The sequence below is a fragment of the Agelaius tricolor genome, unplaced genomic scaffold, assembly GCF_023055355.1.
Source record: "Agelaius tricolor isolate 1412-34295 unplaced genomic scaffold, bAgeTri1.0.p SCAF_23, whole genome shotgun sequence".
Lineage (NCBI taxonomy): Eukaryota > Metazoa > Chordata > Aves > Passeriformes > Icteridae > Agelaius > Agelaius tricolor.
In genome coordinates this window covers 12,573,026-12,585,351 of record NW_027269283.1, presented here as the reverse complement: position 1 = coordinate 12,585,351, position 12,326 = coordinate 12,573,026, and the positions used below count along the sequence as shown (strand labels likewise).

The 12,326-nt window shown below is 54.7% G+C and overlaps 1 protein-coding gene across 1 annotated transcript in view; it reads right to left on the bottom strand.

Moving 5' to 3' along the window:
• NFATC2 (nuclear factor of activated T cells 2) overlaps positions 1-2,597 on the bottom strand; it is an 84,657-nt gene extending 82,060 nt beyond the window's left edge. The window contains exon 1 of the mRNA XM_071446647.1: positions 2,309-2,597. The gene's annotated coding sequence lies outside the window, so the exon portion shown is untranslated. The remainder of the gene's footprint in view (positions 1-2,308) is intronic.
• Between the last annotated feature and the right edge of the window lie 9,729 nt (positions 2,598-12,326).

Genomic DNA, 12,326 nt, shown 5'->3' with positions numbered 1-12,326 from the left:
GTTCTAGGATATTATTATCCTTGGCTATTTTTTTAAAAATGAGTGATGAAATTTCACTCAGAATATCTGCTGGAATATTATAAAAGAGTGCTCCAGTTCTGACAGGGTCCCATCTGTGAATGTGATTCCTGCCCTGCACGAAGGACTCTGGAATCATTTGCTGCCTGTGGCTGCTGCCCCACAGGACAGGCTGGTGGAGAGAAAGGTCAAGTGACAGAGCATTCCCAGCCCTGGGACCCCAGGGTGGCACAGGGACCCAGGGGCACCTGGGCAAGGTCTCTGCCCTGGCTGGGACTTGCTGAAGCCCAGCTCAGGGAGCAAAGCCACCGAAGCAGCTTTTTGCTGGCAGGGTGTTTGTGCAGAGCCCTCATTCCTCATCCTGAGCCTGCTCCAATCATAAAAGGGGATAAGGGCTTAAAATTATTAACACATCATCATTTACACACCCTGCATTAGTAAGACTCTAACACTTTGTTGTGGGTGCAGGAATCCTCCCAGAGGCAGAGACTGATCCCAAAAATGCCGTGTATTATTAACCCCTTGCAGTTTCATGCTGCTTTTTCCTTGTGGAAATGCTGGGAGCAGCCTTGTGACACAGAGGACAGTCAGGGGCAGGGACTGCTCCAATCTCTCCTGCACCACTGACGGGAGCAGGCATTTGCACAAGGCAAAAACACATTCTGGGCCCGGGAGCGTGTTCTCCCTGGAGCATCTCAAGGCTCTCTGATTGCACTGCTCCACTGGCTGCTGTGCTCTCAAATATTCGATCTGGAAATAAAAGATAAAATGAATGCTTTTCCTTCTGGGTGTGACTGCAGGGCCCTGGGGAAAGCAGAGCTGCGCAGCACTGGAGGGGGTGTGGTGCTGCCCTGAGCTTTGGTGCTGCTGTCCTGCAGAGCAGGTGAGGTCCCTGGCAGGAGCACGAATTCTCCTCGTTCCCTTTGCTGCCCCGCAGAAAATAACTTCCAGGGGCTGTTGTGAGAGTGACTAAGAGCAGCTGGAGCGCTCCAGAGAGAGGGAGTTTTGTCTGGAGAAAGCCGAGGAGACACGAGGCAGGGCAATGGCCTGATCTTAAGGCGGTATAAAGCCACTCAAGAGTCTTTCCATTGGCTTGTCCGAGAATCGGAGCTCTCGGATGATCCCCTTTGGGTGTAGGTGTTAACGAGTGTGTTTTGGCAGGTGCCCGGGGAGCTCGCTCCGGCAGGAGAAAACAAACAGCGGCTACCAAGGGCCCTCAAAGGCGGCCGTGCCGCGCTCGCCGCGTCCCCCGGAGCCGCTCAGCCTCCGCGGCTCTGACTCAGCTCCGAGCGGCGCTGCCAGCGCGGGCGGGGGAACCGCGGATCCAGGATGGAGCGGCCAGATGGAAGAGCCCTTCCCTTGTGCCCCTCCTGCCCCTGTCCCGCAGCGGCAGCGCCCGGCGGGCGCAGCGCTCCGAGCGCCGGGGAGCGCCCGGGCTCGCTGCTGCTCGGCCGCGCTGCGGGACGGGGCTGCGGCGGCCAGGGCTGCCCCGCACCGAGCATCCTCCGCCCGGCCCGGAGAGGCGCCCCGTGCCCCGTGTCCCGTGCCCCGTGCGAGCCCGAGCCCCTCCGCCTCCGCACGCCCTGCCCTGCCCTGCCCTGCGCTGCCCGCAGCCCGGCGGGGCAGCCCGGAGGATGCCCGAGGGAGCCGCAGCATCCCCGAAGGCTGCGCCGTGCCCGGGCTGGGGAACAGCCGCGCTGCGGAGCGCCCGGTGCCGCGGGCCGGCGCTGACAGCGGGGCAGGCTCCTCCTCTCGCCGCGCTCAGCTCTTAACTCTTAACTCTTAACTCTCGCCTCCTCCTGAGCCCCGCACGCCGCCCCCAGCCCCGACCCCCGCCCGCCGCCCGGCCCGGCCGCGCCCCCGCCCCGCGGCACCGGCCCCGCCGGGACCCCCGCGCACCCCGGGCCCGCAGAGCCGAGCCCCGGCCGGCCCCGCTGCCGCCGCCGCCGCCTCCGCCGGGCCCGGGCAGCGGCGCCGGCCCCCAGCCCCCGGGCCGGGCAGGCGGCGCAAGGGTTAAGCGGCCGGGTTAGTCAGAGAGACTCCTGGGGTGATGGCTTGGATGAGGAGAGTCCCTCTGGCTGCAGTTGAAAGGAGGCTGCTCCAGACGGATTTGTATCGCCGTGGCGGATCGCTTCAAACCAAAGCAAACCTAAAGGCAGCCCAGTCCCTTCCCCGAGGGCCCTTCTGGCCGCGAACCCCTCCTGCCCACCCGCCTGCCGGCGGGCCCGAGCCGCGGGACGGACAGAGCGACACACACACAGCGCCCGGACACGCAGCACTCGCACCCTACCTTGATCCATAGACCTCATGATGTGGTGGTAGTGTACCAGCCTGCAGGCAGTTTCTCGCTGCATCAGGAATTTAAAAAAAAAAAAATCTATATCAGAAAAAAAAAAATTTAAAAAATTTAAAAAAAAAAAAAAAGAAGGAAAAAAAAAATCTCCTTTAAACCATCTTCAAGCAGTGCCGCCCGGACAGAGGGAACCCCTCTTGCTCGCCTCCTCAGTAAGTGTTTGGAGGTGCAAAGAGGGCTCCGAACTGGGCTGAGCGTGTTCCTGAAGTGAAGTCAGTTCTCTGCTCTGAGATGAGGGTTACTAGAGAGGGAAAGGCCACTTCCTTCCCTGCTCCGAGTGTTTATAGTCTTTGAATGCTGTAAAATAACGGGATTCCCTCACTGTTTCCTCCTGTTTATCCCAGTGCCATGGAAACCCCTGGATCGGCTCCATCTCCCAAACTGAGGGCTTTCCTGCAACTTCACACTCAGGAATCCATGACGTCTCCCAGCTCCGGGCCAAGGCAGCTCTGCGGCTTTCTCAGTCTGCAGCACAAGCACTTAATTGTTGAGCAGAAAGTTAGAGAGCGAGTAAGAAAGAAATATGGATGATGTTAAAAATCCCAGTGTGTGCTTTTTAAACAAAACTTGCAGGAACTGCAAAGCCTTTCAAAGCAACGGGGCTTCTGTGCAGAAGTTTTCCTTCTTCCCAGCAGAGACAAGCTCAGGCTGCTGCTGCATTTACCTTTGAATAAATCATTCAGAAAAGCGAAGTCCCCAGCTTATATTTATGCCTTTTAAATTCAGCAGCACTCTATTAATACCCATCTTGTTACTGGCACAGCTTTTGGCTTCTAATTACCACTGGCTCAATTCTTCATACAAAGACGAAAAGAAAAATTAAGAATCGGTGAATTTGTTTAGTGGCATTGCACAGACCTCTCTCTGTTCCTATTTTTAGATCAATTTAGGAGAGGAGCAACCCCATGGATTTCCACTGATACACGTGGAGCTTAGCAAGAACGAAATAGCCAAGGAAGCCTCCGAAACCAAGACAACCCGTGTGTGTTTACATGTCCGATGTATAAACAGGAAAATAAAGCAAAAGAAAACAGGAAAATAAAGCCGGGGATGTCATGAACTGCGGCGGTCTCACAATGTATGGTTTTCACTGCTCTGCGAGGAGCATCTGCCTCTCTCTGGGCTCTGGGCTCGCTATCTCCGTGCGACTGCACTTGCACAGAGCTCATTCCTGCAGGGATGCAGAGGTCGCACACATAAAGGATTCCCCGGGGAGGAGGCAGCTCCGGAGCCCCTCGGGGAGAGCGGCCGGGGTCACCGGAGCCCCGGTGAGTCACGGCAGCCGGGCTTGGCCGGGGGAGCGCGGAGGGCGGCCTGGCACCCGCCCCGCATTTCCATTTTTCACTCCCTCGCTCCCCAAATCGACTCGAAGGAGGTATCGCAATCAAACTTTCTGCTGCTCGCGTTTGTTGTCCCGCAGGCTAGCAACTGCAGCAGCCCAGGGAAACTCAGCGCACCTCACTTTCCTATCCTTTGTCATCTTTGGACACGTCGGGGCGGAAATCCCTTCCCCGCGGGCTCATTATGCAACCGGGGACCCCGCTGGCCACGGCTGCCCCCGGGCCCCGCGGCGGGACCCCCTCGCACCCCCCGGGTCCCTCCCGGGAGCCTTTTCCTCCCCGGCCGCGGGGCTGAGCCTCTCTCCCGTGGGGATGCTCCTGTTGAGCCCTGGCGCGGCGGGGCGGGGCCCAAAATTGCACTGGACCCTCAGGCTCGGACCCGGAGGCTTTTCCCTCCACAGCCCTCTCGGCGAGCAGCTTCGAACCACGCGAGAGAGTCCCGCAAAGCCCCAGGCGGACCCGGCACAGGGGGCACACCTGGGCTCCCTGCACCCCTGGCACAGGGGGCACACCTGAGCTTCTACACACCCCTGGCACAGGTGGCACACCTGAGCTTCTACACACCCCTGGCACAGGGGGCACACCTGAGCTCCCTGCACCCCTGGCACAGGTGGCACACCTGAGCTTCCGCACAGCCCTGGCACACCTGAGCTCCTGCATCCCCCGCACAGGTATCACACCTGAGTTCCCTGCACACCCCTGGCACACCTGAGCTCCCTGCACCCCTGGCACAGGTGGCACACCTGAGCTCCCTGCACCCCTGGCACAGGGGGCACACCTGAGCTCTCGCACAGCCCTGGCACAGGTGGCACACCTGACACCCCCCCCGCATCCCCTGGCACAGGTGGCACACCTGAGCTCCTGCATCCCCCCGCACAGGTATCACACCTGAACTCCCCGCATTCCCCCACACAGGTATCACACCTGAGTTCCCGCACACCCCCAGCACAGGTATCACACCTGAGCTCCCTGCATTCCCCAGCACACCTGAGCTCCCACACACCCCTGGCACACCTGAGCACCCACATCCCCCGGCACACCTGAGCTCCCCGCCAGCTCTGAGCGCATCCACCACCAGCAGCAGCGCAGTCACAATCACCGGATTCCTGTTTGGGAACAGTGAAGGGAAACCGAGGTTTCCCAAAGCTGCTGCTTTGTGTGGAGAAAAAAACCCGATTTTAATTAAATACCAGTCGGGAGAAATAAGAAATTAGCCCAGCCTGCAGCCCCGCTGTGCTCTGAGCAGTGCCCCCAGTAGCCCCAGTAGCCCCAGTCAGAATGGCCCGGGGAGCACAGGGGGCAGTGGGGACGGGCCTTGGGGCGATGGGGGCACTGAACGGAGCCGGGAAGGGGCAAAGCGGGGCCGAGGAGGATGAGGGGGGGCACAAGGCGGGGGCACCCGGCCAGGGGGATCCCGAGCGGATTTTGGGCCACCCCGATGGAAAGCTCGGCCTGGAGCCTCCCACGCGGAGCTGCCGGCCCCGGGCACGCAGGTTGGCTGCCCTAGGCTGCACCGTTTAAAAATACAATGTCTTTCTTTTAATAGCCCGGGTTGATCGGCTCCCGCTAGTTCACATGACAGGCTTTTCCTAAAATATCTTCTTCCACTAAGTTTTTTCCAACTTAAAACTGCTGAATCCTGCTACCCAAATTAAACTCAGTGCAACGCGAAAAAAAAAAAAAAAAAAAAAAAAGAGAAATAAATAAATAAAGAAGTGAAAGAGGGCTGGCGGCTGCCTCCGGACTAGCATTCCCCAAACCAGCATATGACACAACTGTAAGATTTCCAAGGCTTTTGGAGAGTTCAGCGAGAGAATCGTGTCCTCCACTGGCTGCAGCTTCCCCGCTGAGTTAAACTTTCCTGACGGAACCTTTCTCCATCTGGCCGCGGCTCCAGCGCGTTGTGAGCGGCCGCGGAGGAGAGGGGGATGTAGTTCAAGTCTTATATAACTGTGCAGGCTGGATGCGGGGGCAGAGACTTTCCCTAGAAACGAGAGATTTTTATATATATATAGTTATTTTTAGCTTCATTTTTCAAAGGAAGGCCAAATACCTCCGACTTTCCTTTGCTTTCTTATTTTGGTATCACTAAGGGATTTTATTTTTGGAGGTAGGGAGCTATTAATAGCTAATATTTTTAGCTATTTATTCCCTCTTTAGGAGAATACTTCCTCTTCCTTTTAGGGGCACATTCTGGACTGCATCTCTACCCCCCAAAAACCAACCCAGCTGCCCCCCACGCCCGCGGCAGCCTCTGGGATGTGCCCAGCGTGTGCCTGGCTTTGGGGCCAGGGCAGAGATGCATCTGCTGGCCCCGACCCCAGCGGCTCCCCGCCTCGGGGGGAGGATTTGGAAGCTGAACTTGTCCCCGGGAACGGCCCTGCCCGTGCTCACCCCGGGCTCACAGCCCAGGAGGCCGAGCAAGGAGCTCTGTGCCCGGCAGAGGAGAGCAGCAGGAGCCCGGGGAGAGCTGCAGGAGCCTGGGGAGAGCTGCAGGAACCTGGGGAGAGCTGCAGGAGCACGGGGAGAGCTGCAGGAGCCCGGGGAGAGCTGCAGGAGCCTGGGGAGAGCTGCAGGAACCTGGGGAGAGCTGCAGGAACCTGGGGAGAGCTGCAGGAGCACGGGGAGAGCTGCAGGAGAGACCAGGGAGAGCTGCAGGAGCCTGGGGAGAGCTGCAGGAGCACGGGGAGAGCTGCAGGAGCCTGGGGAGAGCTGCAGGAGCCTGGGGAGAGCTGCAGGAGTTTGGGGAGAGCTGCAGGAACCTGGGGAGAGCTGCAGGAGTTTGGGGAGAGCTGCAGGAGAGACCAGGGAGAGCTGCAGGAGCCTGGGGAGAGCTGCAGGAGCCTGGGGAGAGCTGCAGGAGCCCGGGGCCTCGGGGGCTCTGGAGGTCCCAGCCCAGGGGGGTCCCTGCCTTCCCCTGGCAGCCACCCACAGCATCGCTCTGCTGGAGGATGAACCTCCCTGCCCGACTCCACGCAGGCATTTGGCAATAAAACCCATTATTTTCAAAAATTATTATTATTTCTCATGCTCTTTAGGAGATAAGGCATCAAGGCTTCCTGAGGATGTGCTCTCAGGCCATTGGGGCAGCTGCCTGGATTTTATCATCAGAGACTTCATGGAGACATCTCTGTTTTCCACTTGCAAAAGGTATTTCAGTCTCACAGCAACAATAAGTATTTTTGACAAAAGCCGCTGGCCCTTCCAAAGTAAACAGCGCCCTCCCCGAGTGTCCCCCGCACCCGAGGCTCCTGGAGCAGCCTCCACACGTCCATGCCGGGCTGCAGAGTGGGGCTGAGCAGGATTCCCACCCTCAGCTGTGTGTTCTCTGCCCTTTACATGTCTGTGTGTGCTGCAGAGTGGGGCTGAGCAGGATTCCCACCCTGGGCTGTGTGTTCACTGCCCTTTACATGTCTGTGTGTGCTGCAGAGCAGGGCTGAGCAGGATTCCCACCCTGGGCTGTGTGTTCACTGCCCTCCACACATCTGTGTGTACTGCAGAGCAGGGCTGAGCAGGATTCCCACCCTGGGCTGTGTGTTCACTGCCCTTTACATGTCCGTGTGTGCTGCAGAGTGGGGCTGGGCAGGATTCCCACCCTGGGCTGTGTGTTCACTGCCCTCTACACGTCTGTGTGTGCTGCAGAGCGGGGCTGAGCAGGATTCCCACCCTCAGCTGTGTGTTCACTGCCCTTTACATGTCCGTGTGTGCTGCAGAGTGGGGCTGGGCAGGATTCCCACCCTGGGCTGTGTTTTCTCTGCCCTCTACACGTCTGTGTGTGCTGCAGAGCGGGGCTGGGCAGGATTCCCACCCTGGGCTGTGCCCTCTCTGCCCTCCCGGCTCCCTCAGCCCCAGCAGTGCCAGGTGCTGGAGTCTGGCAGCTCCTGCCCCTTCCCGAGCAGCCCTGGAGCATCCTCCCAGCCCGGGGCTGCTTCGGGCTCATTCCTGCCTGTTCACCTGTCTAAATTACCTCTTCTCAATGAAGGACATTCTTCTCAACTCCCTTGGCTGAATTACAGAGTCTTGGATCTTCACTGAGCTCCACTGGCCCAGGGAATCACCCACACTGAGCTCTCCAGGTATGGAACCAGAGCTGCTCGAATCTCCTCCCAATGAGAGCTGGCTTTTCATCCACCATTGGACATTCTGCATTGGGAAGAGTCTCCAACCTCTTGAGTTGGTCTCCAACCTCTCGAATGAGAGGTACCAATTCTTCTCCTTAGCCCTGGATTTCAGGCCCAGCTACCTGGAAAATTCCCATTATTGGTTATATCAGGACTTGTGAAGCTCCTTCCCTTTGGTGCAGGAGGGAAAGGGAGAGGAACAAACAAGGCCAGGCTGTGCAGGTCCAGAGGTGCTGGATCAACCCACAGCAGCCCTGGAGCTGCACCTGGGTTTCTGTCCTGCCTGCCCTGCCCAGTGGAGCCGGACACCTCTGGGGTCTGTCCCTCAATGTCACTGCACACAGCAGCACAAGGGAGAGCTGCTCCCTTCGGCACCTGGCTCCCATGGAATGAGAACAGCATCATTCATTCATCAATTTTGTTTCACATAAATTCCAAGGGAATTGTAGTTTAGAGTGATATTCTTCAATCTAAAGACAGCCAACCACCCACTGGCAGGGCACTGGCAAAAACATGTATAAACTGATAGCATTTATTTCAGTTACATTGAGATATAAGTTGGTTCAATAATAATAAACCCACAAATTAATGAGGTTAAACACCTGTGCATTAGGTTCAGGATGGAAACACTGATTCAGTCATTCATTATATCATATGATGGCTAAACTAAATAAAGATAATAAAGAAAGGTTATGACTGTTTTGAAAAGGTGGCTTTAGTCCTTTCATATCAGTGCCAGGGCAAGGGAATCTGATATTATATCCTGAACAGAATTTACAATTCATTACTGGGGCTCTGGCCACACCCGGCAGCTAATCTAGAATTTCACACATTTAATGAACTTCATACTTGAAATATGTGGTCTGTAAAATCTGATTTACACTGTTGTTAAAATAGCTGGCGTTTGAAAGAGAATATATTTTAAACTATGTATTTGTGCACAAAGTTTGTTGTGTTTTTTTTCTTTCCAAAAACCCCAAACCCATTCATTAATTCACCCCAACACGTATAAAACCTTCCCCACAGTGTAATTTCTGCTGCAGTATTTCTTTCAGCACCTCAGATTTACTCTCCCCGTTTCTCCAGGAGCCAACTGCATCCAGTTATGCAGAGGGGCAGAGAGCCCCAGGGTGACCAGAGGCCCTTCAGCCCGTGATGGAGTGCAGGGTCTGGAATTAGTCCTTCCCTGCCACCTCCACAAAGCTCCGCATTAGGTCAGGCCTGCCTGGGCCCGGCTCAGCCAAGCGTGGCAGCTTTTAGTGGATGTTAACACCTGGGGTTTCCTGTAGGCTCTGCTCTCACTGAGGGCTTTGTGGCACTCTGCTCTGCAGGGAGGATGAGCTGGGGCTCTGTAAATCAGGGCTCCTGGGGGGACATCACAGGGGTGCTGGCACCCACCTGTCAAACACAAGAGGCTTCTTTCCTTTGGAGGCAGTTCTGGAGAGCACAGCACCTGTAAGAACCAGCTCCACACTCCGGTGATGAGCACTGGCAAGAATTCAGCTCAGGCTTGAGCAAAACCTGAGGGCTGTGTGAGGGGTGGGTGAGGGTGACCTGCTCCTTTCCATCAGCCCCAGTCTTGCAGCAGACACCAACTCCCTGCTCATTTCCATCTGCTTTGGGAGCTCCTCTCCTCAGGGCTCAGTGCTGCAAACAGATTTCACTCAGAATTTGTCTTCTGGAGCCTCTCTAGGAAAAATCAGGTATTAAACTCCATCAGAGGCAATGCTGATCCTTATAAATGTGCCTTTTAATTCCAAACCCTAATCTCAGAATACAAAGGTGCAGAGGAGTTCTGCCTCTGTGGGCACCATCCCTTGCCTTTCCCAGAGCTTGTTTGAGCACAGCTTCTCCCCATGGCAGTGACACCATTGCTGCTGGAGCAGGGAAATGCCTCAGTGAGACCATTACAGGGCATTTGATGTTCTTATTTTTAGTAGGAGTCCTGGTCAATAGCAATTTGCATCACTTTTTGTCACAGGTTGGTGGCATCTGCACCAGAGGAGCCTGAGGTGAGGTTTTAAAGGCAGCAGGGGCAGCACAGGGCAGGCACAGAAGTGCCAGAGCTGCAGCAGAGCCCTGTGGAGCAGATGTGAGGCTCAGGAATCAATCTGCTGCCTGCCAGCAGCACGGGGCAGGACACCCCTGTGTCCCAGAGCCACCAAGGTGTGCTCTGGGCTCACTGGGTGCCACCACTCAGCCCCACTCATGCTCTCATTCATCCTGGGGTAACTCTGCTTTTACCCTGCTGAACAACTCTCTGGATATGGTTAAGCTACTCAGAGTGTACATTTAAAATAAAATCTGTTTCACATAAAAGGACAAATGAGAATGACTATTACCCCCATCTTTACTGCGTTAAATTCTTTTGCACAGCTTGTTCTTGTTACTCCTCCTTTCTGAGGGAATCTGAAGAGCAGACAATATTCTGCCTCACGTGGACAGTTCCAGCAAGCCAAGAGCAGGAGGCTTTAAAGAGGGAATGCAGTGATTTTAAAGCCCTTTTTGTAACCCTCAGGTCTTGGCCACAAAGGGAGGAAGAGCAGCAGAGGGAAGGATAGAAGGAGATTCTTCTCACAGCCAGATCCTGAAAGAGCCTCCTCATCTCTAGCTTTAATTACAGCAGCAACACTTCAGAGATGCACCACGTAACCCAGACACCCCACAGCACCCAGAGAGTTTTAAGGCCATCAAATGCTCATGGCCTAAGGAGGCCTCAGCTTTGAAGGTGCCCCTGGGCAGGGTGTGCAGCAGCCCTGGGTTTGCCTGTGCACTGCAGAGGGGCCCTCCCTGCTGCACACAGAGCCCCCCAGCTCCCACTGGCACTCACCTCTAACGTTCAGCACAGGTGTGATGTGCATCTGCAGCTCCAGAAGAACACAGAAGAGAATCCACTGAAATGTTGGGATTGGGGTTTATCAACACTCCCAATCAGAAGGTTTTTAGAGCCTGCAATCACATTTCTCATTTAAAACCAGACATCTGAATACTCTGTGGAAGAAGGAACTTTCCTGTTAGATTGACTCCCATGTTTAAAGTGCTGAGAAAATCTTAGCACCAAAAAAGAAATATTTTTCTGCTTCCTGTGCTCTGCCTGTGGGGCCAGCACAGACCACTGGTTCTCCTACCTGGGAAAGGGGAACAGGAGTGCAGATGTAAGACAATTATTTAATGCCACAGCAATGCAGGGGAGAAGAGGCAGTGGCTGAAGGTGAGGACAGAGCAGCTCAATGAGGTTTTCCTCTCCCCAGATGGTTCATGTGCAGGGAGGCCTCTACAGCTCCATCAGGCTCAGGGCCAGAGCAAGACACCCAATTCCAGCCAGCACCTATTCTTTCTCCTCAGGAAAAGGAAAAGCAGAGACACCAGTGTCTAATACAACCCCAGTTTGGAAAACAAGGCCAGTGGCATTCTTTGGTAAAGCCCAGGCTGAAAACTTACCCCAGGATGTGTGATCTTCCAAAAATCTGCCAGCCCCTGCAGTCTTCAAACTTCTTGCATGACCACAGCCACATGAAGAATGAAATGAAACCCCATGGAAATCTTTGACATTTCTACTATTATGCAATGTTTGGGTGAAAAAAATTTTGCTGAAATTCTCCTTCCCTTCCAGAGTAAGTTTAGAAAAACTATTTCTAGCTTTTTTTAATTACATGTTTCACCATTAAAAAGAAACCATCCATAAATTAAAGGAACCACTAGCCAGGGCTTATGTAACCCATTTAGAGTGGGAAATTGGTAACACTTGGGAGCAAAGTCTGTTCCTGTGATTTCTGGAGTCTAGACCATTCATTTGATGTGTGCAAACATCACAAAAATGGTTTATTTAATATTTGCATTAACTACTTTATACAAAAAAAAAAAAAAGCTATTCATTAAAAAGGGCATCTGTGTCCTATAGAATCTAAAAGAAACACTTCCATAGATGGCCAGTGATCCCAGGGATAGCTCATCACTGCTTTCAATAAACAGTCTCCCAAGTCAGAGATTTACTTTATCCAATTGCAGTCCTAATTTTCTTGTTTTTAGGAGTGTTTATGGCTCTATTACATTTTTGTAGAAGATGGCTGTACTGTGTTTGTACTCACCATTATTGACGTTTCCCCTGTGGAGAATATTCAGGGTTCAGTCCTGCCTCTGCCCCTGCTCCTGGCCCTGCTCTCGTGCTGAGGCACTCACTGCCCCAATGTCCACGGGATGGGAACATGCCCAGAACAGCTGCTCCTAATGCTGCTCTTCCAGGGCAGGACACATCTGTGTTCCTGGGACAGTTCCCTCCTCATTCCCAGCAGGGGCTGCCAGCAGCAGTGACCACCCCTGTTAAAACCAAAGCTGGCTCTGGAAAGAATTTATCACAGCAGCTCTGATCACCTCTTGGAGATGCATTTCCCAGCCACAGGTTAAAGGCCCATGGTACAACTTCCCTGTGTCCTGACAATCCCCACATGCCTGGGACTGACCATGCCAGGACTAACCAGGTGCATCATACAGGGG